Source organism: Lepidochelys kempii, chromosome 1 (genome assembly GCF_965140285.1).
Source record: "Lepidochelys kempii isolate rLepKem1 chromosome 1, rLepKem1.hap1, whole genome shotgun sequence".
Taxonomy (NCBI): domain Eukaryota; kingdom Metazoa; phylum Chordata; order Testudines; family Cheloniidae; genus Lepidochelys; species Lepidochelys kempii.
Window position 1 is genome coordinate 283,512,268 of NC_136380.1, and position 27,974 is coordinate 283,540,241.

Genomic DNA, 27,974 nt, shown 5'->3' on the forward strand with positions numbered 1-27,974 from the left:
CTAAATGTGCGCTTAGGAACTTAACTTGGGGCACCAAGGCTTGGAGGTTTTGACCATTGTTCTCATAGTGTGGGGCTATGAACTCTACCAGATGACAGGCTCTTATGGCCACAGAATGAAATTGAAAACCCTTACTACTGGGCCCTGTGTTGATGAAATCACCAAAAAGAAGGCTGAATTGGTGATAGTTCGGACATTTCAGGGCCAAATCATGGCTTTCCTGTATGGCATGCCAGAGGAGGAGTGGGTGCAGGGAATCCCTTTCCTGCTAGTACATACATATACAGCATAGCCGTAAATTCTCTGGAGAATGCTGGGCTGCACCAGGAAGAAGAGGAGACTCTGACTAGCACATGAGACATGTCTTGGTTGGTCTGTGACCGTTGCCTGTGGGTACAGAGTGACACTGAAGAGCAAGTAAGCTCTCTCATCTTTCAATACCTCCTGGGAAACCCTTGTGTGAGTAGCTTTGTTCTTCCCAGTGCCGCTCAGGCAGGCAGAGCCCTAATAGTACACTTCTGCCTGTAAAACCTTTCGAGTACACTTAAGGGTATGTCTACACTACGAAATTAGGTTGATTTTATAGAAGTCAATCTTTAGAAAGCAATTTTATACATTCAATTGTGTATGTCCCCACAAAGCGCAGTAGGTCAGCGGAGTGCAGTCTCAATACCGTGGCTAGCATCGACTCACGGAGTGGTGCACTGTGGGTAGCTATCCCACAGTCCCCGCTGCCCATTGGAATTCTGGGTTAAGCTCCTAATGCCTGATGGGGGGAAAAACATTGTTGCAGGTAGTTTTGGGTACATGTCATCAGTCTCCCCTTCCTCCCTCCCTCCTTGAAAGCAATGGCAAACAATCATTTTGCACCTTTTTTCCTGGGTTACCCATGCAGACGCCATAGCACAGCAAGCATGGAGCCTGCTCAGCTCCATGCTGCTGTTGTGAGCATTGTAAACACCTCACACATTATCCTGCAGTCTGTGCAGAACCTGGCTAGGAGAAGCCAGCACAAGGACGACTGCGAGGAGGACATGGACACAGACGTTCCTGAAAGCATGGGATGTGGCAATTGGGACATCATGGTGGCAGTGGTGCAGGTTGATACAGTGGAATGCCAATTCTGGGCCTGGCAAACAAGCACAGACTGGTGGGACCGCATAGTGTTGCAGGTATGGGATGATTCCCAGTGGCTCCGAAACTTTCGCATGTGTAAGGCCACATTCATGGAACTTTGTGAGTTGCTTTCCCCTGCCCTGAAGCACAGGAATACCAAGATGAGACCTGCTCTGACAGCTGAGAAGCGAGTGGTGATAGCCCTGTGGAAGCTTGCAACACCTGACTGCTACCAGTCAGTTGGGAATCAATTCAGAGTGGGCAAATCTACTGTGGGGGCTGCTGTGATCCAAGTAGCAAAGGCAATCAGTGACCTGCTAACAACGGTAGTGACTCTGGGAAATATGCAGGTCATAGTGGATGGCTTTGCTGCAATGGGGTTAACTGTGGTGGGGTGATAGACGGATGCATATCCCTATCTTGGCACCGGACCACCTTGCCAACCAGTACATAAACCACAAGGGGTACTTCTCAATGGTGCTGCAAGCACTGGTGGATCACAAGGGACATTTCACTGACGTCAATGTGGGATGGCCGGGAAGGTGCATGACGCTCGCATCTTTAGGAACTCCAGTCTGTGTGAACAGCTGCAAGAAGGGACTTACTTCCCAGACCAGAAAATTATTGTTGGGGATGTTGAAATGCCAATAGTTATCCTTGGGGAGCCAGCCTACCCCTTTCTCCCATTGCTCACAAAGCTGTACACAGGCAGCCTGGACAGTAGTCAGGAGCTGTTCAACTATAGGCTGAGCAAGTGCAGAATGGTGGTAGAATGTGCCTTTGGACATTTAAAAGCTGACTGGCGCTGTTTGCTGACTAGGTCAGACCTCAGTGCAACCAATATTCCCATTGTTATTGCTGGTTGCTGTGTGCTCCATAATATCTTTGAGAGTAAGGGGGAGACGTTTATGGCGGGGTGGCCAATTTTGAACAGCCAGACACCAGGGCAATTAGAAGAGCACAGGTAGGCGCGCTGCGCATCAGAGATGCTTTGAAAAACAGTTACATGACTGGCCAGGCTATAGTGTGACAGTTGTGTGTGTTTCTCCTTGATGCAAAACTGCCCCCTTTGTTGAATTTACTTCCCTGTAAGCCAATCCCCCTCCACCCTTTGACCACAGCTGGCAAAGGAAATAACGTCACTATTGTTTTGAATCCATGCATTCTTTATTTATTAAAAAAAAAAAAAAAAGGGAGATCACTGACAAGGTAGCCTGGGTGGGGTGCAGGAGGAGGGAAAAGGACAAGGCCACATTGCGTATTATATCCATGCTACAAACCAAAGCTGTTTGAATGACAGCCTTCTGTTGCTTGGGCCATCGTCTGTAGTGGAATGGCTGGGTGCCCTGAGCCTCTCCCTGCGTTCTTGGGTGTCTGGGTGAGGAGGACATGGAACTTGGCAAGGAGGGCAGGCGGTTATACAATAGATGTAGCAGCAGTATGTGCTTTTGTTGCCTTTCCTGCAGGTCCAGACGCCTGATCTTGGCCATTTGCTACCCCATTAGCTTCAGCATCTCCTCTTGCGTGTTCTGATCACACTCACTGAATGCTTTCCTGGTCTCTGCCACCGAATGCCTCCATGGATTAAGCTGCGCCCTATCAGTGTGGGAGGACTGCATGAGCTCGGAAAACATGTCATCGCAAGTGCAGGGGCTTTTTTTGTTTTTTGTTTTTTGTTTTGCCTTCTAATCTGCAATAACCTCAGGGACGGAGTTGATATGGGGAGCATAGAAACATTTGCACCTGCAGGGGGGATAAAAAGGGAGAGTAAAATTTAAGAAGATATATTTCTGAGAACAAAAGGGAGACTTTTTCACAGTTAATCAAGCAATTCATAGCAGACAGCACATGTGCTTTAGGTGCAAGGTCTCATTTTGCCTTTTATATTGAACTCCTGACAGTATGGTGATACATCACACACAGCTGGGCAACAGAATTCGGTTTCCAGGCAGCCATGGTAAGCCAAAGGATATGCGGGGTTGGCTTCTTCCACCGTCATAATATGTGGGAATGGTTTCAAACTGCAGCGCCCTCCTTTCCCATAGCAAGCAATGCCAATTGGGTTTGTCGTTTAAAAGTAGGGGCTGTGGTTTTGGATTGGAAGTACAGCACACCCCTCCCCCCACTGAGTGGTTATTCTCCGGGATGATCCCTTTTAGCCAAGTGCAAACAGCCCAGGATGAACGGGGTCCTTTTACTGTTCCCTTACAAAAATTCCCCTATTTCAAGCAGGTGACCATGAATGATATCACTCTTCTGAGGCTGACACAGAAAGATAAAGACTGAAAGTTCCATGAATGCGACCAAAACCCAGGACCATTCGCTGCCATGCTTTGTGCTGCAGTGATTCCAGACTACTTGCTATTGGCTTGGCATGGCAAAGTGTCCTACCCTGGAGGACAAAATAAGGCAGCCATCCCCAGAAACCTTCTGCAAAGGCTTTCAGAGTTCCTCCAGGAGAGCTTCATTGAGATGTCCCTGGAGGATTCTTGCTCCATCCTCAGACACATTAACAGACTTTTATCCAATAGCTGTAATGGCCGCGAATGCATCCCAGTTCTTCAGGGCAAATCAAACATTAAACACAATTGCTTTTAACCCTTGTAGTGTAGTTACAAATGTGCACTCATCAGAGGTGCCTTCTCTGCCTTCAGGATCCGGGAACCCATCTTGCGAGGGTATTGGCTCCAGGGTGATGAAAAGGTCCTGGCTGCCGGGGAGAACGGATTCTCCACTTGCCTGCTGCGCATTCTCCTCCTCCTCCTCCTCATCCACAAAATCCTCCTCCATGTTGCATGAGACTCCCCCCTTGCAGGTATCCATGGACAGTGGTGGGGTAGTGGTAGGGTCCCCCCTTAGAATGGCGTGCAGCTGATCATAGAAGCGGCATGTATGGGGCTCTGACCCAGAGCGACCGTTTGCCTCCTTTGTCTTTTGGTAGGCTTGCCTGAGCTCCTTAACTTTCACGCGGCACTGCTGTGTGTCCCTATTGTAGCCTTTCTCCAACATGCCCTGTGCGATTTTGGCATATATATTAGCATTTCTTCTTTTTGATCGGAGTTCTGCCTGCACAGATTCTTCTCCCCATACAACAGTCAGATCCAGAGTCTCCCATTCAATCCATGCTGGAGCTCGTTTGTGATTCTGGGACTGCATGGTCACCTGTGTTGCTGAGCTCACCATGCTGACCAAACAGGAAATGAAATTCAAAATTTCCCGGGGCTTTTCCTGTGTACCTGGCTAGTGCATTGGAGTTGAAAGTGCTGTCCAGAACAATCACATTGGAGCACTCTGGGGTAGCTCCCAGAGGCCAATACCATCGAATTGCACAATGCTACATCTGCACTACCCCAAATTCAACCCAAGAGGGTCAATTTTAGCGCTACTCCCCTCAGGGGGGAGGAGTACTGTAGTCAATTTTAAGAGCCCTTTAGTCAACGAAACGGAGTTGGTTGTGTAGCCACATTGCTTATAAAATCGACCTAATGCAGCTAAATTCAACCTAACCTCGTAGTCTAGACCAGGGCTTAGTAAATCAGACATAAGCTTAGAGCCAGCTCTAGCTTCTTGGGTTGCAATAATACTTAGGCAACACAAAGTCACATTGCATACTTCACAGGATAGGGAAGGAGCTGTAGAATCCAGATATTTATTACATGCCCTGATTAAGAGTATGACCCCAGATAAACTCCATTCATTTTCTCAGCAACTCATATGTCAATCTTTAAAATCAATATGTAACACTGAATTCAGAGTAAGTTTGGGAAATATTGATGTCACTGCCAGACTTTTGGTGCCACAGTATTAATGTGAGCTCTGAATCTAATTAGAGGCATACAGAGCAGAAAATTGACAAAGACAAGGTTAAAGTATTACCTAGTGCCTCTACAGAGGAATTGGGTGATGTGCTTTGGATTCCTGATCTAATACTCTCTGGGTAATTTAAAGAATGCAATTATGAAATAAACTAGTAAAATTTTATCTTTAATTGAAGAAAGTGGGAACTAGCATATTCTGAAACCTCTACCATATTATCAGAACAAAAATGTACATTACAAGGTAATAGCACCCTCTTGTCTAGAAGTAAAAATTATTTTTACTTATTAAATTTGACTTCTTTTTTCCCTATAAATTATCCAGTTCATTCTATCAATTGAAGCTTTCATTTGCTGTCATCTTATTCATCCCTTCTTCAATCCTCCCCAGTATCTGCTTTCCTTTTTTTCAACGCCATCCTTACTTCTCCTGTTTTTATACTCTCCTTTACTTTCATACCCACTATACTTACTGCATATATTTTAAATTCTTCTTTTAAAATTTACTTAGTTATCCCAGATATCCACCACTTTAAATTCATGGGAGCAGAATTTGGCTCAATGTCCCTTCACTTTAAATAATTCTTAACATAAGTAAATAACAAGCTATTGTTTTACTTGGTAATTTTAATTGCTGATGCAAAGTGGTTTTTCTCTGGGGGTAGAATTACTGGTACAACATAGCACCAAATCCTACCAGCTGTATAGGGCTCTGGTGCCCTGAAGGAAACAAAGCTGTAAGGAGATACTGTATATTCTCTAGAGTATGAATACCTTATGCTGTTACAGTAAGTGGGATATGAGGAAATTCAGTTATAAATGGACGCTTGTTTTTTTTTCATTGACCATAATAAAGACATTTGTGATAAAACCAGTGGTATAAGCAAACATGTATATCCAAAAAAACCTGTTTGTGCCTAACACGTGGCAGACAATGGGACAAATTCATCCCTGCAGTAAACACCCTTCAGTCAAAGGAGTTAATTCAACAAAGGCTCTGAGCTATTATTCAAGCACAGGCATCTTTACATTAAGTAACGATCACTCTTGTAATGCTTCCCAAGGTCAATGCACCTTTGCCTTATCAGCCATATTGATATGAGTCACATAAGCCACTGCAGCTTGGGGAGAGCTTTGACTACCTTTTCTGCTCTGTTATTTTAAGGATTTGCACCCCTCTTCCTTCTGCTGCTGCAAAAATTCTAATAGAAATGTTGATAAAAGAGCAGCCATGATAGAATTAGAACCCAAGAGGCCAAATTCCTTCTTCAGTTACGTACGCACAACCCCCATGACTTCAGTGGGTTTGCATTTATGTATCTGAGGTTCAGTTTTTCCCACTAGGATACACAGGTTGCTTCTACATTGCAATTAGACACCCATGCCAGCTGACTCAGGCTCACAGGGCTTGGGCTAAGGGTCTGTTTAAGTGTTGTGTAGACATTTGGGTTCAGGCTTCAGCCCAAGCTCTGAGGCCCTCCCACCTCACAGGGTCCTAGAGCCTAACCTCCACTCCAAGCCTGAACTTCTACACCTCAATTAAACAGCCCCACAAGCCCGAGTCGGCTGGCATGGGCCAGCTGTGGGTTTTTAATTGCAGTGTAGCCATACCCACAGCCTTTGCCCGCTCTCCCCGCCACACACCACCACTCAGTGGCATATGCAAGGTTCAATTAGCCACAACTGAGCTGTTCTTATTCCCTGAATGGAATAGAAATAAAATACCATATTCTGGACCTACTGGCCACTGTATTAAGGTGCCTGGGAGAGCTACACAGCTCGGTAGCTGCAGAGACTTCTGCAGATCCTGAAGGGAGTAAGTAGGCCTCAAAGCAGCCATGTAGCTATTACAGACCTGCTTAATGCTGGCCTGTTCCAAAAAGCAGATTTCATGATGGTTCTCCATGCTAACCGCTTCATCACTGGAGCAGACCTTTTTGGGTTGCTAGATCTATGGATCACCCTCTACCTTGCAACAGGAATACCCTGTTCTCCTCAATAGCCATATGTAGATTTGCACATTTCCATATAAATGTCTTAAATTCCATAATAAAACAGCCCCCACTATTCATCTGGCAGACAATTCCCCAGGATAGTTACCCTTTGTGTATTTACGCTCATTCATATATGGTAATAAAATCCTCTCAAGTGCCCTTTTCTAGATCATCTTTTAACACTTATATTAACGCCTTTAGGTACAGGAAATATTACTGTACATTTTGGGTGAAATTGTACTCACCCCAGCTTTGCAATGCCCATTGATTTCAGTGGACCATGCATTCATGCAGCCAAAAGCAGAATTAGGCACTGTATGTTTTGCTGCACCACTGAAAACTACAGGGTCTTATTGTGTAAGGCAAAACAGTATGCAGTCCTCCTAAAGAACTGTGGGCCTTGCCTTTTAAAGGGGACTTTGAGCCCATCTTTTTTTTTTTTGCAGCTGTAATTAATGGTGGCCACACCCTTCTATGTAGCCATTCAACTACCTGATTTAACAATATTATCTGATACTTGGACATCTGTATGGTAGGGTTTCTGTTCACAGGTAATTAGAGGTCCAATTATGCATCTGAAGAAAAATGTTAGTCCTACAAACATGGCCTTGTATAGACAAAGTTCTTGCTGTGGGATGATACTAATATGAAAACAGAGTTAGGATGTATTTTATTCATCACAAAGGCTGCTGTGTTACAATAGTGCCAGGCTATACTAGGATGGGCTGTCACCAATCAAAGAGGAAAAGAGCAGCAGACCTGACCCAGAAACACTTTGTAGTTTGTCAGGATTTAATAAAAGAACAAAGGAAAACGATTCCCTACACCCACATGGGTCACATTCCCCGTGTTAAAACACAAGTACTAAGCCAGATTCCCTCTCTGTGGCTGAAATCCTAGTCTGATTGACGTTAATGGCAACCCCCCTGTTACCTTCAGTAGTACCAGGATTTCTCCCGAGATGTTTAACTTGACACAATTTCTCTAGTTTCAGACATTTTAGATTAGAATTTGCCACCATTCCCACTAATGTTCTTTCTCTTTGTTTTATTTCATACCATTGCCACAGACTATGATCATGACGCACAATAGCAATACCTTACTTGAACAGGGCCTCAACTCTGTTAAAGGAGATTATATAGTCTCCATGTTAAACATCAGCCTCTACAGGAATGGAGATGGTAGATTTCTAGTGTGTTCCATTTCTTTTCTCTGCTACAGAATACGATGGATGACAAGCTACGTGATAGGTTTCAGAGTAACATCCGTGTTAGTCTGTATTCGCAAAAGAAAAGGAGTACTTGTGGCACCTTAGAGACTAACCACTTTATTTGAGCATAAGCTTTCGTGAGCTACAGCTCACTTCATCGGATGCATACTGTGGATATGCATACAAGCTACATGATAATCTCTTTCATGGCCATGGAATCATAAAATAGCCATACTCCTTGGTTTTATGGACAGTGCTTTTGGTATTTTATAGCTGGCAGTATATTAAGAGACTGGAGAATGGCAGATGGTTACCTTACTGCTCATTGCAGGTACAGAATTCTCTTTATGTTGTAGAAATAGGCTCTTTAAATCCAGAAATCCATGTAATTTGTAAAAGGATCAGAGGAAATGATTTGACAGTCATGGTAGGTGTACAATTGTTACATAGCATGTATATTCTCTGTCTGTGTGTGTTCACATTGTATATTTATCTGAAATTTAATCAAATAGTTTGAAAAATTGCCTCTGAAATGTATCCAAATTCCATGGCAAAGGGCTATGAAATTACCTTCATTGCTCAGGCAGGCAACTTTGGTGCGGTTATTACTGAGTTCACACCGCAGATGGGCAGGCTTGTTGCATAGAACAAATGGGAATTGTCTTCATTCCAATCATTTAATTGGCCATCCCCAGGTAGTACCAGTTAGGGCAAGACATATTCCTACATAATAAAATATTGAGTCAGGAGAATGATTAACAGGCTTTCTACATGTTTTTCTTTCCTCTAAAAACTGACTGGTCTCATTGGAATGTGTTCCTTTCCCCTTATCCTCTATCTCTTCAAAGAGAAAAATTCTCCCCTTCTTCCCCTCTTGCAGTGAGTAGTAATGCCCCTTGATCAGGGCTTGGAAGATAACCATGTGGGGTAAATATCTTTTGATGATATTGACAGGAGATTTTGCAGAATGTCTGAGTGTAGAATAAGTCCAAGAGGTCAGAATCAGAGATTTGCAATCTAATCGAAGATAGGATTTCTCCCCAGCCCTTTATAAGAGGAGTGTCCATTCCCTTTTGTCTTCTTTTATTTATTAAAATGGTTTCCTTAAATGTAATAGAATGACTATTCCCTTCTCTTTCAGTGTGAGCCAGGTTCTTGACTATAGTTGAGAGGATGGGTGGAAACATGTCATGACTGGGAGATTGAAAAGTCTCAATGATAGCATTGCCATGTTTTGAAATGCAGTGTTTTGAAATGCAGCAAGCCAAATTCTGCTCTGTTACACGATTGCAAGTTTCATTGTTTGCAATGAAAGCAGATTCTTCTCATTGACTTTTGATCTTGGATAGTCTCAATGTCTGAAAAGAAACAAACAGCAGGGGAGAGGGAGACAGGAACACAAACTATAGTTCTTCTCTCTGATACATGAGTTCAAGACCCACTGAACTCCACAGGAATTACGTCCATGTGACTGAGCAGAAATAAGCACTCAGTCGTTAATTTCCTTTGGAAAAACAGAGGAAATAATGGATTATCACTGCCCGCACACACTGTACCATAAAGCTTGTTTCTCTTACCCCACAGATCTCTGCTGTCCCTCTCATCTGTGTCAGGTGTATGATAATCAGGCATCGCCCTTTCAAGCACAGACTCATTTTTTCATTTTGATTTCATTTCATTTCTTTTGGAATGAATGTGTAATTAACAATGTGTGTGCCTGGGCAGGAGCATGCTACCATCCCCATTACCTGTTATTGCTGAACACTGGAGTGCAGCGGAGGTAGCATTAACCTACAACATTACAAATTATCCACATCGCAACTAAGAGTATAATTACACTACTGTTATGCACCCTGGCAGCAGATGGTGCAGTAGAGCTGCAAACCATCGTCATCGAATGACCGAACGACCGCTTCCATTGCCACTCTGCTCTCCTGCTCTCCTGCCAGTACATAAACTGAAAGGGGTACTTTTCAATGGTGCTGCAAGCACTGGAGAATCACAAGGGACGTTTCACCAACATCAACGTGGAATGGCCGGGAAAGGTACATGATGCTCGCATCTTCAGGAACTCTGGTCTGTTTGAATGGCTGCAGCAAGGGACCTACTTCCCAGACCAGAAAATAATGGCTGGGGATGTTGAAATGCCTATAGTTATCCTTGGGGACCCAGCCTATCCGTTAATGCCCTGGCTAATGCCTAATGCAAAGTACTCCATTCAGGAAGGAACAATCAGTTACACACATACAAAATGGGAAATGACTGCTTAGGAAGGAAGCCATACACAGGCAGCCTGGACAGTAGTCAGGAGCTGTTCAACTATAGGCTGAGCAAGTGCAGAATGGTGGTAGAATGTGCATTTCGATGTTTAAAAGCGCCCTGGTGCAGTTTACTGACTCAGTTAGACCTCAACGAAACCAATATTCCCATTGTTATTACTGCTTGCCGTGTGCTCCACAATATCTGTGAGAGTAAGAGGGAGACATTTATGGCAGGGTGCAAGGTTGAGGCAAATCTCCTGGCCGCTGATTATGCACAGCCCAACACCAGGGGGGTTAAAAAAGCACAGGAGGGCGCGCTACGCATCAGAGAAGCTTTGAAAACCAGTTTCATGACTGGCCAGGCTACAGTGTGAAAGTTGTTTTTCTCCTTGATGAAAACCCGCATGCTTGGTTCACTCTTCTTCCCTGAAAGCCAACCACTCTCCCCTACCCTCCCCACTTCAATCACCGCTTGCAGAGGCAATAAAGTCATTGTTGTTTCACATTCATGCAGTCTTTATTAATTCGTCACACAAATAGGGGGATAACTGCCAGGGTATTCTGGGTAGGGTGGTGGACGAGGGGAGGAGGGAAGGACAATGCCACACTGCACTTCAAAACTTATCGATTGCCAGCCTTCTGTTGCTTGTGAAGTCCTCTGGGGTGGAGTGGTTGGGTCCCCGGAGTGCCCCCCCTTCCCCCTTTCTTGGGCATCTGGGTGAGGAGGCTATGGAATTTGGGGAGGAGGGCGGTTGGTTACACAGGGGCTGCAGCGGCAATCTGTGCTCCTGCTGCCTTTCCTGCACCTCAACCATACGCCGGAGCATATCAGTCTGATCCTCCAGTAGCCTCAGCATTGCATCCTGCCTCCTCTCATCACACTGCCACCACCGCTCCTCTTGCTCCAGCCATCTATCCTCTCGAGTGTCCCTCCTGTCCTCGCATTCATTTTGTGCTTTCCTGGACTCTGACATTGTCTGCCTCCACACATTCTGCTGGGCTCTTTCCGTGCAGGAGGACTGCATGAGCTCAGAGAACATTTCATCGCAAGTGCGTTTTTTTCACCTTCTTATCTGTGCTAGCCTCTGGGATGGAGATAATAGGGGGAGCATTGAAACATTTGCAGCTGCAGGAGGAAAAAAAAGGAAGAGTAGTGGGAATGGTTTCAAACAGCAGTGCTCTCATTTCCCATACCAAGCACCCGTTGGGTTGGCCATTTAAAATGGGTTGGCCATTTAAAAGGAGGGGCTGTGGTTTTCAGGTTAACATGCAGCACAAACCCAACTAACCCCCCCACATGCCCAATTCTCTGGGATGATCACTTCACCTCTCCCCCCACCACATGGCTAACAGCAGGAAGATTTCTTTTCAGCCACAGGCACACAGCCGAGCAGGAACGGCCACCTCTGAATGTCTCCTTAATAAAACTCCCCTATTTCAACCAGGTGACCATGAATGATATTACTCTCCTGAGGATAACACAGAGAGATAAAGAACGGATGTTGCTTGAATGCCAGCAAACACTGGGACCATATGCTACCATGCTTTCTTATGCAATGATTCCAGACTACGTGCTACTGGCCTGGTGTGGTAAAGTGTCCTACCATGGAGGAGGCAATAAGGCTGCCCTCCCCAGGAACCTTTTGCAAAGGCTTTGGGAGTATCTCCAGTAGAGCTTCATGGAGATGTCCCTGGAGGATTTCTGCTCCATCCCCAGACACGTTAACAGACTTTTCCAGTAGCTGTACTGGCCACGAATGCATCCCAAGTCTTCAGGGCAAATTAATCATTAAACACGCTTACTTTTTATAAACCATGTATTATATTTACAAAGGTACACTCACCAGAGGTGCCTCCTCTGCCTTCAAGGTCCGGGAGCCCGGGTTGGGACGGTATTGTCTCCAGGGTGATAAACAGTTCCTGGCTGTCGGGGAGAACGGTTTCTCCACTTGCCTGCTGTGTGCTATCTTCAACCTCCTCCTCATCATCATCTTCCTCGTCCCCCAAAATCCTCATCCCTGTTGCGTGAGACTCCTTTGCAGGAGTCCACATAAAGGGGTGGGTAATTGTAGGGGCACCCCTACAATTGCATGCAGCTCATCACAGAAGCGGCATATCTGGGGTTCTGACCTGGAGCGGCCATTTGCCTCTTTGGTTTTTTGATAGGCTTGTCTGAGCTCCTTAAGTTTCACGCAGCACTGCTGTGGGTCCCTGTTATAGCCTCTGTCCTTCATGCCCTTGGAGATTTTTTTCAAATATTTTGGCATTTCATCTTTTGGAACGGAGTTCTAATAGCACGGATTCGTCTCCCCATACAGCGATCAGATCCAGTACTTCCCATTCGGTCCATGCTGGAGCTCTTTTGTGATTCTGGGACTCCGTGGTCACCTGTGCAGATGAGCTCTGCATGTCACCTGTGCTGATCAGCTTGCCACGCTGGCCAAACAAGAAATGAAATTCAAAAGTTTGTGGGCCCTTTTTCCTGTCTACCTGGCCAGTGCATCTGAGTTAAGAGTGCTGTCCAGAGCAGTCACGATGGAGCACTCTGGGATAGCTCCTGGAGGCCAATACCGTTGAATTGCATCCACACCACCCCCAAATTCGACCCAGCGATGTCGATTTTAGCGCTAATCCCCTCGTCGGGGGGGGAGTACAGAAATCAATTTTAAGAGCCCTCTTAGTCGACAAAAATGGCTTCGTCATGTGGACGGGTGCAGGGTTAAAACAATCTAACGCTGCTAAATTTGACCTAAACTCATAGTGTAGACCAGGGGTAAGGAGCAAGGGACAAGGAGGAACCCTAAACAGCAAGTATCTTGATAAACTGTAGTACTAAATTCTGTCCTTAATTACATCCGTGCAAGCAACCTGGCCCTGGCTTACTACACAGGTAGGAAGAGCCCCAGCTGCTAAAGTATTTTGCAAATTGGCTGTGTATAAGAGCTCCAAGGTTACTTCTGCTGGTTCATTTTATCAGAAGCAATCGTTTCTGTAGCAGTGACCTTCATTATTACTAGCTAGCCTAAACAACAGAGCTACCATTTTGGTGGGATGGGGGCATGTTTCTCCCCCTCTATGTTGATTTCAGTGCTGTTGCTTATTCCTCCCTAGATTTGTTTCTTAAATACATCTATGGCCACAAACTTAAGGGAATAGTGTCTGCAGAAAGTAGCACTAGTTTAAGACAATACCTGCTGATACTGCCATTGGTATTCCCCAAATTGCACAATATTGCATGTGTGAGCAGAGATATTCCCCAGAGAGAAACACACCAACACCCCAATCCTTAAAAACACTACAAAGTTCAAACAGTGAAAGGCACATTTTGGCAACCCCTAGAATTTTTTTTTTTTGCAGTAGTAGTTGGAACAGCAGGAAGATAATCTTTATACTGAAATACAATGATAGGCAATTAGGAACACAGAAAAGGAAATATGCCACTATTACTGTTTCTCAATGTTCTTCTCGGTTTAACTATACATACCAGAAATTTAGTACGTGTATGTCTGTGTACAGTGTGTATAAGTACATATATGTGATTCTTGTTGCTGGTAAATTCTCTCCTTGTTTCAGCTATTAATATGTTGAGCATGATGAAGATTCCCTCTAGTGTTAATAGACTGTTGCTGTTTTTGAAAACGAAACTCCAGTATGCTTCGGTCTTTTCTTCGGTCATACTGAAGATCCACATACAGAGCTTTTTTGTGAGCCTTAAGTCCATTTTTGTTATTATTTATTATGATTATTGTTTATATACATTTAAAAAGCCCCCACCGCTGTAGTGCCTGGGAACAATTTATATAAATCAGGGCAGAGATCCATTTGCCTTACCTTTTGTTTTTACCTTCTTGAATATCTTAGAAATCGATCATCTGTTTAGTGAAATAAAGTCTTATAAAGAAGCAGGCTGAAATCCTGGCTCCACTGAAGTATCGGACAAAATTTCCATTGAAGTCAGTGGAACCAGGATTTCATGCCTAGACCTTTTCTGCTATTGAAAAATGCAAGAGAGTTACATGGTGCTGTTTTCAAAAAACATTCCTTATGCCAGGGTTTCTCAAACTAGCGGTCATAACCCCTCAGAGGGTCGCAAGGTTATTACATGGGGGGTCGCGAGCTGTCAGCCTCCTCCCCAAACTCCACTTCACCACCATGACTTATAATAGTGTTAAATTAAAATCACTTTTTTATACTTATAAGGGGGACACAATCAGAGGCGTGCTATGTGAAAGGGGTCACCAGTACAAAAGTTTAAGAACCACTGCCTTTTGCTATTTATTTTGCTGTGTTTTCTGTCTATCTACTTATGTGGTCTCCATCACAGTAGAATATTGGCTTTCAATCTCAGGGGAACAGATGTCTCATAGACTTTAAGGCCAGAAAGGACCATCATGGTCATCTAGTGTGACCTGCTGCACATTGCAGGCCACAGAACCTCACCTACCCATTCCTGTAATTGACCCCTAACCTCTGGCTAAGTTACTGAAGTCCCCAAATCATGATTTAAAAACTTCAAGTTACAGAGAATCCATCATTTACACTCATTTAAACCTGCAAGTGATCTGTGCCCCATGCTGCAGAGGAAGGTGAAAAACCCCCAGGGTCTCTGCCAGTCTGACCAGTGGGAAAATCCTTCCTGACCCCAAATATGGCCATCAGTTGAACGTTGAGAGTGTTGGCAAGACCCACCAGCCAGACACCTGGGAAAGAATTCTCTGTAGTAACTCAGAGCCATCTCCATCTAATGCCCTATCTGTGGTTGTAGGGGATTTTAGTCACAGATTGCCTACAATGGTATGTGGCCTATCTCATCATACAATCCCCTCCATAAAGTTATCAAGCTCAGTCTTGAAGCCAGTTAGATTTTTTGTTCCCACTAGTCTCATTGGAAGACTGTTTCAGAACTTCACTCCTCTGATGATTAGAAACCTTTGCATAATTTCAAGCCTAAACTTGTTGATGGGCAGTTTATATCCATTTGTTCTTGTGTCACCATAGGCTCTTAACTTAAATAACTCCTCTTCTTCCTGGTATTTATCCCTCTGATGTATTTATAGAGAGTAACCATATCTCCCCTCATCCTTCATTTGGTTAGGCTAAACAAGCCAAGCTCCTTGAGTCTCCTCTCATAAGGTAGGTTTTCCACTCCTCTGATCATCCTAGTAGCCCTTCTCTGCATATGTTCCAGTTTGAATTAAACTTTCTTAAACATGGAAGACCAGAATTGCACACAGTATTCCAAATGAGGTCTCACCAGTGCCATACTTCCCTATCTGTGCTGGAAATACCTCACCTGATGTGTCCTAGAATTGAATTAACCATTTTCATGGCCACATCACATTAGTCATCCTGTGATCAACCAATACACCCAGGTCTCTCTCCTCCTCTGTTGCTTCCAACTGATTCGTCTCCAGCTTATAGTAAAATTTCTTGTTGTTAGTCACTTTGTGCATGATCCTGCACTTTGCACTATTAAATTTCATCCCATTTCTATTACTCCAGTTTTCAAGGTCCCCAGATCTTGTATAATATTCTGGTCCTCCTTCATATTGGCAATTGCTGTCAACTTTATGTCATCCACAAATTTTATTTGCACACTCCCACTTTTTGTGCCAAGGTCATGAATGAAAATGATAAGTAAGATTGGTCCCAAGACTGATCCCAAAGGAACTCCACTAGTAACCTCCTTCCAGCCTGACAGTTCACCTTTCAGAATGACCCACTGTAGTGTCCCCTTTAACCAGTTCCTTATCCACCTTTCAATTCTCATATTAATCCCCATCTTCTCCAATTTACAAGTAAGTTCTCATGTGGAACTGCATCAGATGTCTTGCTGAAATCCAGGTAGATTACATCTACTGCATTTCCTTTGTCTAAAAAATCAGTTATCTTCTCAAAGATGGAAATCAGGTTGGTCTGGCACAATCTACCTATTGTAAAACCATGTTGTATTTTATCCCACTTACTATCTCTATGTCTTTAACTACTTTCTCTTTCAAAATTTTGTTTCAAGACATTGCATACAATTGAGGTCAAACTAACAGGCCTGTAGTTTCCTGGATCATGTTTTTTCCCCTCTTTCTTACAAATAGGTACTATCTTAGCAATTCTCCAGTTATAGGGTACAATCCCTGAGTTTACAAATTCATTAAAAGTGATTAATCACTTCTCTGATGTTCTGATGCTAGATGGGAGGAAGGTTGCATCTAGCGCTGGGCAGAATTTTTCAGACAAATAATTTATTTGCTCAAAATTGCAGTTTCTGTCAACTCAAAACTATTAACAAATTTGACCCAATTAGGTTCAGCTGGAAAAATCATTTTTTCTGGGGAAGCTTCAGGAAACATGTTGGGGTCTGTCCCTTTAGCCCAGTGGTTGGGTATTGGCCTGGGATGTGAGAGCCCCAACTTTGAAGCCCTGTTTTGGAACAGAGACTTGGACTCCAGTCTCTCCCCTCACAGTTGACCATCTTAACTACCCAGCTATAGGCTATTCTGTGGGAGGCTGCTCTTACTCTTTTCTGTTGAAGAGGTTCCATTTTGTGTAAATACTTAAATATTCATTGGGGCAGGGAGGGACAGAGAATGACTCTCTAGCCTGATGTTGGAGGCACTCCCCTGGGAATGGGAGATATGGTTTGAGATGGCGAGCAGAATAGCTCATAGCGTGGTGGTTAGGGTAGTCCCCTGGTGAGAGGAGACCTGAGTTCAAGTCTCTGGCACACTGACTACTTAAATAATTTATACAAGGTGGAACAGCTTCAACAGGCGCGTCTGAGAGCAATCCTCCTCAGAATAGCCTATTGCACAGTGGATAGGATGCTCCCTGAAGAGAGGGGAGAGCTGAGTTCAAGGGAGCATCCTGCATTACAGTGATTTTTGCTTATATAATGTCCATTGTCAGTATGCAAGATTTGTGTATTCAATTCCTATGCAAAAATGTACTCTTGAGAGTGTTCAGTGAAAATAAAACTTGTTGAGCTGCTTTACTCTGACCCAGTTTTAAGCTTTATGATCAGTGCAGATGATGAATGACTTTCCAAATGTCAGCAGCTGACATGCTGCAGCTGCAATGAGCCATTAAAAAAAACAAACCAAATTTTCTTCTCTAAAGATGCCATATTGATTGCATCCCTTACACTTGGGTCTCAGTCCTCCATGGTGAGACAGGACAGAACTTCCCTAGCGCTCAAAGTCTGGGGTCCTTTGAGAAACAGAGAATTAAGCCCGGTCACGAGGTAGTCATACCTCCAACTATGTCAGGCAAGGAAAGGGTTAATTCTTTTGAAAGGTAACCAGGCAGCGGGCCTTTCCCACCATAGAGAAGCTACTTAGGCTGCTGGTTGGGAATGATTCACACCTGGGTTCATCAAGGTAGCTGTATAAGCAGGAAGGAGAAGTAGCCTAGGAAGGAAGGAAGGAATCCTTCCTTCCTTCCTTCCTCCCTCTACCCCCAAATCCAAGTAGAGAAAGCCAGGCAGTATGAAGATCCTGGGAAACTGAGTCCTCAGCCACAGCCCAAGTCTGTACCTTTTCTTTTCCTCCCAGTCCAAAGGAATACTTGACCCAGACTTAGAAACACAGTGGTTATGGGAAATGGGATGTTTTATTCCCCTGCAAAGGCCTGTGTGTCTTGCCAGAGACTCTTAAGGTAAGACTGTTTGTGTTAGCTTTCTAATTTGGTTTCCCCTGGGTGATGTGAGACTGTGGGGTTTGGCAGTGGACTTTTCCCTTAACCAAGCTGAGGAGAGCCCTGCTCCTGATTGACCTAGCCACATCTGAGAGAGACTCACTGCTTTCAGATGTGTGCATTGAAGAGACAATGTTTGGTTATGGTTTTCCCCCACTGGGGCTGCTGGTTTCCAACACTGCAGTCCCAAGCTACCCTCAAACAAACCCCATTCTGACAATGATGTCAGTACCTCAATGCCTCCTGCCCTGAACGTTCCAGGCCAATTCCTTTCTGACCTTGCTCTGGTAAAGAGCTCTTCTAGATCTCTTTGCAAGGATCTGCTCCAGGACCTGACTGTATGCAAGCCTAGCTGTCCTGCTGTACAGCCCTTATATTGTCCCAGTGAGAACACCTTGTAGCCCTGCCTCTGGCTCGTAGCAGCCTGTAAAGTATTTCCCCCAAATCTCCCACAACCTGTGTGTATAGAGATTTGAAAAGTCTCGAGTACATGACCATGCCTCTCTTGTTACTCCATGATCAAAAAATTTGAGCTTGTGAAGAATCTGCTCCAATTCTTCAGTCTAAGCAGGAAATCAGTCCTTCTGGTACACTAGGAGAAAAGAAGAATATTTACCTGCAACTACTATTTTGAGGACACTGTTAGACTGGATTTCTGCACATCTGCTTGCCTTCCTGGAGAGCTAGGAAGAGGAGTAATATTTTTTCAGTGACTTTTTTTTTCCTCCGGTGATCTCCTCCTTCAATATTCTTTGGGTGTCTGTTGCATTGAGAATTTGCTGAGCTCTGTTTCTTGCTCATCCAGGAAACCAAATAGGAGGCACTAACAGTTGGTCTCTGAATGAGGTTGAATTACCAGTGTCTCAGAGTGTTAAAAATCAGAGGACCCCTAGCACGAGGAGGAGCCCAGCTGATGCTTCCCATTTCCCATCATGTAATATAACACACAAGCAGGTAATGCAGGAAGCAGCATGTTACAGTGCTTTACAAGTGAGGTAGGATAAACAGTTTAATCTACTTGAATGAAATGAGCTGCGATTTCAGTTTGTCTGTACTTAGGTATAGATAATGCCAAATCATTATAAGATACGTTGATTGGAGAATACTATATATAGCAGGGGTGGCCAAACTTACTGACCCTCTGACCTGCATACGACAATCTTCAGAAGGTCGAGAGCCAGGGGGCCCCTACCGGGGCTCGGGGCTTCAGCCCCTACCCCCCCCATCCCCACTGGGCAGGCAGAAGCGATATGTGTAGGGGCACATGGACATGCCCCCCCACCCCAGATTTTTCCCAGGGTTTGTGGCCCTGCTCAGTCAGACAGTGCGTGGCCAGGCCTCCTCCCTGCATGGCAGCTGCTGGAGCCAGCAAGCTTGGAGCTGCAACCCTGGGAAGAGGCAGCGGCAAACAGCTGGGACCTGCAGGAGGAACCACTGCTTTTGATGCTGCCTCTCCCCATGGAGCTAAAGCAGCAGCCCCTCCCTGCAGCTCCCAGCTGTTTGCCACTGGCTCTCCAAGCAGAGCTAACACCTGGGAGCTGCAGGGAGGGGCCACTGAGGGTAAGAAGGGGGGCGTGCCTGGAAGGGCATGACTCAAGCTGTTTGGGGGGCACACCTTTAAATTGTGCACCCCACTCTCAATAGGCACCAGTTGTCTCTGGCAGAAGCCCCAGCTTCCGCCCCTCCCCCAGTCTGCTAGGCAGAGAATGGGGGGGGGTGGGGCTCTGCGGGCCTCACTTTAACTGTAGAAGAGCCACATGTGGCTTGTGAGCTGTGGTTTCGCCACCCCGATATACAGTGTCTGTTACTGCAGAATGTTTTTAAATAGCTGAACAGACAGAAAAGCCTAGGCAACAAAAGGGCATATACATTTTAAACATATGTCTCTTGATGGTTTCAGAATGCATATTTGTCATTATTTCAAATATTCAAAAATACGTGGGGCAGAAGGGAGGAAAAACAAGTATGGACAGAATGTAAATGAAAGCTCATGCTGTGGCTATAGAAAACTACTGATATTGTGTCGTCTGAAAGCTTAGCAATGAAATACAGATGTATCTGAAAAATGTGGGGTTTATTTCTCCTTCCTACCCCATTAATACTATTGTGACTATATCAGTAAGTTGTCTGTGTTCCCCTCTTTCTAAACCTGTGTTTGAGTAAAGGAAATAAGAACATAAGGATATCACTCTTCAAGAAGGTTCCATGTTTATTTGTTTTTTTCCCCCGGTGATCTCCTTCAATATTCTTTGGGTGTCTGTTGCATTGAGAATTTGCTGAGCTCTGTTTCTTGCTCATCCAGGAAACCAAATAGGAGGCACTAACAGTTGGTCTCTGAATGAGGTTGAATTACCAGTGTCTCAGAGTGTTAAAAATCAGAGGACCCCTAGCACGAGGAGGAGCCCAGCTGATGCTTCCCATTTCCCATCATGTAATATAACACACAAGCAGGTAATGCAGGAAGCAGCATGTTACAGTGCTTTACAAGTGAGGTAGGATAAACAGTTTAATCTACTTGAATGAAATGAGCTGCGATTTCAGTTTGTCTGTATGAGGTTGAATTCAGTTTGTCTGTATGAGGTTGGAATCTGGTACAATCATGTATAATCTGTCTATTTAGCTGCATTTTGTCTGGAATTCTAGAAACCATTCTCTTGGGAGATGGTAATACATAGACTTTCTGTCTCCAAAATCCTGTCCAGTTTCCTAGCCTGTATGAGAAACAATAGCAAATGTAGAACTCCATACTGTGTCATACATAGGAGACTTCTCTAAAATCATCACTCAAGGAGGGATGGTCAGGGAATGAATATTTCCTAGGGTTGTAATAATTACTTGTTTCCAGAGTACCTTGGGCTGTGTCTCTACTAATTTTTTTGGCTTGTACTGGTATAGCTGATATACCCTGATTTGAAACTGGGGATCACTGATGTCCCACTTTGCACCAGTGCAGCACTTCTACATGTCTATTGTCTGTATTCATTGACACTAGTGGTAGAATTTTATACCCGCTTTTCTCCAATGCAAGCTACTATGCAAGGTGTAGGACAATGGAGCATCAGGTCTAGCATCTGTGTAGGGGAGGTATATGGAAAATGGCTGCTGTTGAACAGCACAGGCATATATCTGCCCTAACCTTTCCCCCTGCAAAAAGCAACACAGAAGAATAAAACAATTACTTACCTGAAAATGAAGCTCCAGATCCAAAGAACTCTTTTCTTGTTTGTTTGCCGGCATTTGTCAGCCATGACAAAGCGATTGTTTCAAATGAACTCTTGGAATATCAAGTTTCTTTCAGGAAACTTCCATTGAATTTGCTGTATTAATGGGTGAAGGGAAGGGAAAAAGGATGGAGAAAGTAGCTTTTCTTTTTAAAACAGTAAGGTCTTAGCCTGGTTCCTTGATTTAAAACCATAAACTAATTAGTAGGCAGGGCTTTGGGCTTCACTTCTGCATCAGGAGGGGTTGGAGTGGGTGGTCGGGGCAGGGAGTTAAGCAGATACTTATACAGTTTTTCTATGCAAGATGAATTTAGGCTATACCTCAAAGAATCACTACATTGACTCCCCCTAAAATCTTAATCACTGTGGACAAGAATCTCTTCCATTTAGAGAAAGACAATAAGCAAGGAAAACAAAAAAATGAGAGCCCAAAACCAAAGCAAAACAAAATTAGAAGGAAAACTTAAATAGTAACAAACACAAGTAAGGGAAAATGCACAGAAAAGGAGGAACTAATAACTATGTATCCTTGCTGGTTTTAGAAATACGGAACAAAAGAATAAAATGACTCATTGTTCTATGTTACTATCACCAGCAAGTGGTATACAGCTAGTAAAGTCTCCTATCTCACAGGATTTAATTCATACCAATTTTCAGGACAGTATAGAATAAATCTTAAATTAGACAAATATGGTTAAATACTGTTATGGTTTTTAAAAAATCCTATACACCTGTCTTCCTTCGTTCTCCTTGCACATGGGACAGGGATAGTTGCTTACTAAGTACAGGTTTCAGAGTAGCAGCCGTGTTAGTCTGTATTCGCAAAAAGAAAAGGAGTACTTGTGGCACCTTAGAGACTAACAATAGTCTCTAAGGTGCCACAAGTACTCCTTTTCTTTTTACTAAGTACAGTTCCCAGCACAAAGAGCATGGCCTTTAGACACTGCCATAGTCTAAGTTAATGCCAGTACAAACATAGCTAAGGAGAAACATACAGATAAACCTCCTATTTTATCTGAGGACATCTAATATTTTAGAACAAGAAAACAAACAAACATACTTTACCTCTTCAAGCTATTGCAGATGAGTGTCAATGCTGGTATAGTGTCTAAAGCAATGAAAATATGTTATCTTCCAAATATTTTCACTAAACCTAGTCCATAAAAATATACAAAAAAGTATGTATTTTATACCAGTTTGAATGAACTCCCCACTAAAGATGTGCCCCAGTGCTAAATTAGTTTGTGATTTGTTTTATTTTGATTTTTGGAAATGTATTGTTTACTAAATCCACACATAAAATAACTGCATTGTTGGGATCTTCATGACTTCTCTGGTATTTGGTTTATAATGTTTCCTTGTGTAGTTGTTCATTGGTTTGGCTGGAGTGCTAATGCTTTTTTTTTTTCCTGTTCTTAAAATCAATTTACTCATTTTTTGGCTCTCCATTTTCTCATAACTCAAGGCTTTATGGCAAACAAAGGCAGACAGAGATTATGGGCCTATTACAGGAAGGGTGGGTGAGGTTCTCTGGCCTGCAATGTGCAGGAGGTCAGACTAGATGATCATGATGGTCCCTTCTGGCCTTAAAGTCTATGAGTCTATATATAAGGAGAGAGAGAAACCTCAGGTCTTCATTTGATTGTGTTCTGCCTTTTCATAAGAGAATATTTTTTGTTACTCAAGGCCACTGTTTTTCCAATGCCAGTTCTGCGCTGGTCACATGAACGACCCTTTGTTTCCAAGGAGTCAGGCAGGCCTTGAAGGAAAACAAAGGCAAGCTGTCCTTTTCCATCTGTTAAGTCTATCTACACTTGTACTGGCTAAAGCTTCTGCTGGCCCTTTCAGCTTTCTCTGAGAAAACAGAGCAGTCTGTGCTGTCCTCAAGCTATAAACATGTAAATATGTTTTCATTTGGAACCCCCTTGTTGGCTTAATTCAGAATTCATGGCAGACCAACTCCATGAAAAAGAACGTAAGAAAATGACACGCCTGCTCTGCTCACCTGCTCAGCAAGAATTGAACTGATTACAGTTTGCATTACCCAAGGGTACTATAGGCCAGAGCCATGGCTTCCATTTATCTTAAAACAGTACTTTGGAACAGTCAACAGAATAATCACCTTGTTTTACTCATGTAATCTATGATTTTTCTATTAACTCACTTGAGTCATCCGCAATGATAACATTGTATTTGCATTGTAAGAGTGCCTAGAAGTTCCACCTGATATTGGGGCCCCAGGGTGCTAGATCTTGTACACTTAGACAAGAGAAACAGGAGGTGGTAGTAGTAGACACTTTTCCCAGATGGGGAAAAGAGACATAAATAAAATGTCTGGCCAAAGGTCAAATAGACAGGAGACCCAGGTTCCGACCAAAGACTAAATCCCGGTCTGATGTCTTAAACACACAACTATCCTTTCTCTAAATCACTACTGGAATCTAGCTCTCTCACACAATGGAGGGTATTTCTCAGTAGCCTATTAGATGACTTTAAAGATCATCTTCCTTCATAGTTACTTTAAACTGTGAGCAGAAGACGAGACAGAGCTGCTGAAACAAAATTCAAAAGATCTGCACGTTGGGAAAGTATGAACTAATTGGGCTGTTTAAGGACAAGGACTGCAAAGACCTTGTTGACTTTGCAAAATGGATTCTATCAACTCTTTATAAGCAATTATTTCAAAGGATGACTTCAGGGAGGCTATATTCAGTCACAGGGCTTTGATCCTAGAATGTAGCAGGAAAGATAAGAATCTCAAAGATCTTTTAGATACAAGAATAGTGTTTGTATCTAGCGATCTTCTCCAGAATGTCTCTGGAGTCTTAAGAAATACCCTTATTTGACTATAGTGCTCAACTGCTAGTGCTGCTTGCGTATGCTGCAGGTGTCTGTTGTAGACATAAAAGGCAGCATACAACAAAATGTGTCCACCAGTGGATGAGTAATAAACGGATAGATTAAACCTGCTGCTATCACCCTAGTGATTTTTTTTTTTTGAAGCAACCTACAGGCTCAAAAAGTTATAATGGGAATGCAGTTCTTTGTCACTCCAAGTAAATCATTTATATCTTCCTCTCACAATCTGTTCTGTGTCCTAAATACAATCCACTCAACATGTGGCTGCACTTTGTAGGTCAGACAAAAAAATCTGAGAATGGAGTTTCACCCAAAACACTCATAATTTAAGTCATATTGGAACTTCTAGACCAAGACGAGGGAGTATACAAAATCCTAGTTTGGCCCAAAATAGATCCCACTACATGTCTTGTCTCTTATGTGGGCCACTTGAGAAGATGGTACATTTGCTATTAGCTGACCTTTGTTGGAGTCTCTCATATTGTCATTGACTGACTGAGCAGACAGTGTCTTGTCTTAAAAGACTGAACAGCCCATGATGCTGGCAGACCAGTTGCCTGATCATGCCACAATTGAACACTGACAAATATGTAGCAGGAATCAGGTAAAAATAGGTATTAGGGTTCTAAGAATGTGTTTAGACGTTAGCATAGGGGTGTGCACCCAGGGAGCCCTGCCCTAATCCCGCCCCCACCCCACCCCTATCCACTCCCTCCCACTTCCCACCCCCTGACTGCCCCCCTCTGCTTCTTGTCCCCTGACTGTCCCCTCCTGGGACCCTGCCCCTAACTGCCCCCCAGGACCCCACCCCCTATCTAAGCCTCCCTGCTCCTTGTCCCCTGACTGCCCCCTCCTGAGGACCCCCACACACACTGTAACCACCTCCCTAGGACCCTACCCCCTACCTGTCGCCTGACTGCCCCAACCCTTATCCACACCCCTGCCCCCAGACAGACCCCCCCGGGACTCCCACACCTATCTAACCACTCCCCACCCCCTGACAGGACCCCCAGAACTCCAGACCCATCCAACTTCCCCTGCTCCCTAACTGTCCCGACCCCTCTCCACACCTCCGACCTATCCAACCCCCCCCCCCACTCCTTGTCCCCTGACCACCCCTCCAGAGACCACCCCACCCTCTAATCACCCCCCAGGACTCCACCAACTATCCAACCCCCCTGTCCCGACTGCCCTGCCCCCTAGCCACACCCCGCCCCCTGGGACTCCCATGCCCTATCCAACCCCCCGGCCCAGCCCCCTTACCACACCACTGCTCAGAACAGAGTCCTCACCAAATCCCACCTTGTCAGGGTTCCCTCCCCACTCTGAACTCTAGGGTGCAGATGTGGGGACCCGCATGAAAGACCCCCCTAAACTTATTCTACCAGCTTAGGTTAAAAACTCCTCAGGCACAAATTCTCCCTTGTACCTTGGGTTTAAGTAACGCTGCCACCACCAAGTGATTTTAACAAAGAACCAGGGGAAAGGACCACTTGGAGTTCCTCTTCCCCCAGCAATCCCTCCAAGCCCCTATACCCCCTTTCCTGGGGAGACTTGAGAATAATATCCTAACCAATTGGTTACAAAATGATCAAAGACCCAAACCCCTGGGTCTTGGAACAATGGAAAAATCAGTCAGGTTCTTAAAAGAAGGATTTTATTTAAAGAAAAGGTAAAAGAATCACCTCTATAAAATCAGGATGGTAAATACTTTACAGGGTAATCGGATTCAAAACACAGGATTCCCCTCTAGGCAAAACTTTAAAGTTACAAAAAAACCGTGATAAACCTCCCTCTAGCAAAGGACAAATTCAGAAGTTGAAAACAAAAGGTAATCTAACGCGCCTTGCCTTATTTACTTTTTTTGTAATATCAGAGATTTGTACAGAATGGTTTAGAGGACAAGGAGTTTTTTTGACCTGATGCCCCTCTGCTTTTTACCCCACAAAGTCTTCCCCCTCCCTTCAAGATTTGAAAGTATCTTCTTTCCCCATTGGTCAGGTGCCAACCAGGTTATTTGAGCTTCTTAACCCGTTACAGGTAAGGAGGACTTCTAGGCTACCCTTGGCTGTATGGTTATAACACACCCCCTGGACATCCCCTTGACCAATGACGTGATAGCACTTACGGGGCGGGTACAAAGAGCACAAACCAAGCTGGAGTGCAGGGGTGGAAGAGCGCTATGACTGACGTAAGTCAACAAAGGTCACATGTAGCGCTGGGGAGGCAAGGGGTGGCAGGTTTGTAGAAATTTTGGTGGTGCCCAGAACCTGCCCCCACCCAAACTCCGCCCCAAAAAACTCCGCCCCCCACCTGCCCAAGGCTCTGGGAGGAAGTTTGGGTGGGGGGAGGTCTGGAATGCAGGCCCGAGGCTGGGTCAGGGGATTGGGGTGCAGGCTCCTGGAAGGAGTTTGGGGATGGGAGGGGGTGCAGAGGTGTGGGGTGTGGCTGCAGATGAGGGGTTTGGGTGTGGGAGGGGCTCAGGGTGAGAGTAAGGGTGTGGGGGGTGAGGGCTCTGTCTGGGGCTGGGGGGTTTGGGGTGTTAGAGAGGTTCAGGGCTGGGGCAGAGGGTTGGAGTGTGGGGGGGTGAGGGCTCTGTCTGGGGCTGGGGGGGTTGGGGTGTTGGAGGGGGCTCAGGGCTGGGGCGGACGGTTAGGGTGAGGGGGATGAGGGCTCTGGTTGGGACTGGAGATGAGGGGTTTAGGGTGTTGGAGGGGCTCAGGGCTAGGGTTGAGGGTGCAGTGGTGGGGTGAAAACTCTGGCTGCGGCTGTGGACTCTGGGGTGGGGCAGGGCTGGGGATGAGTTTGGGGTTCAGGCAGGCTGCTCCAGGACAGGGGCCAGAGAGGAGGACTCCCCCCAGCCCTTTCCCTGCTGGCAGCAGCAAGCTCTGGGGGAGGAGGCCCCCTTTCTCGCCACCCCCCTCAGCAGCCCACTCACCCCCACCACTGTCACGTCATGTGCTGCTAGGGCCCCTCTCAGGTCCAGGAATCTCCCTCTCCTCCCCTGTGGTGGGTGGCGGCGGGTGCTGCGTGCGCCTCCTCCCCTGCTGTGGCCCCTGACTGTAGCCTCACTGAGGGGGAGGGACGGGGCTGCCTCCTTGCCCAGAGTGGGGCAGGAGCGGTGACTGCGGGCGGGGGGGGCCACCTGTGCTGGTGGCGGGTCCCGCCGGAAAAGGGAAGGGTCTGAGGTGGAAGGGCAGGCTCAGAGTCGGTGTGCCCTGGCAGTGGAGCTGGGGGCGGGGGGGGTACTAGGACCCTGCGGCAGCAGTTGCTGCAGGGAGGCAGCTTGGAGCTGCTCGGGAGAGGCAGAGACTCTCTGCTCCAGGGCCCGGGGAGGTGTGTGGGGGGCAGCAAGAGGGGGTTGGGGGAGGTGTGGGTGGGGGTGGCAGGGGCGACGGGGGGGGGGGACGGACACCTGGCCCCAAATATTGGTGGAGCTGGGCTCCTGGGCCGACTCCACTCACCCCGCGCCACTGGGGGCAGCAGCGATGTAAACACGGCTCCGCCGCCATCGCTGCCTGCAACTGCTGCAGCCTCCTCCTCTTCCTCCTCCCCACCCCCCAAGCCTCCAGTGGGGGAGGGGGAGGAGCAGCATTAGGAGCTCAGGGCATTAGGGTGTGCCTGGGCACGCCCCGTGTGCACGCCTATGGATGTTACTGAATGCTTGTGAGTTGCTGCATGCATCCCTCTCGCTTCCAGCATCTTTATCCCATATTGTAAGGTAATATTTAAGCATTTGTATTGTGACTGCGAAAATCACCAGACAGGAGAGAGACATTAACTAGTGTAAAGTGTGGGTCTCCAGCAGA

General features: G+C 45.3%; 1 long non-coding RNA gene across 3 annotated transcripts; it reads right to left on the reverse strand.

The window, feature by feature from the left end:
• Nucleotides 1–2,279: 2,279 nt before the first annotated feature.
• Nucleotides 2,280–27,721, reverse strand: LOC140905092 (uncharacterized). Of its 3 annotated transcripts, XR_012156741.2 has the most exons (6): nt 27,630–27,721; nt 22,372–22,414; nt 21,269–21,402; nt 18,702–18,768; nt 12,241–12,832; nt 10,911–11,522 (listed from the first exon to the last, which is right to left on the reverse strand). It is a non-coding gene; the product is annotated as an uncharacterized LOC140905092 (long non-coding RNA). The 3 variants fall into 3 exon arrangements; XR_012156743.2 differs by lacking the exon at nt 18,702–18,768; XR_012156742.2 differs by lacking the exons at nt 10,911–11,522; nt 12,241–12,832; nt 18,702–18,768 and adding an exon at nt 2,280–2,859.
• Between the last annotated feature and the right edge of the window lie 253 nt (nt 27,722–27,974).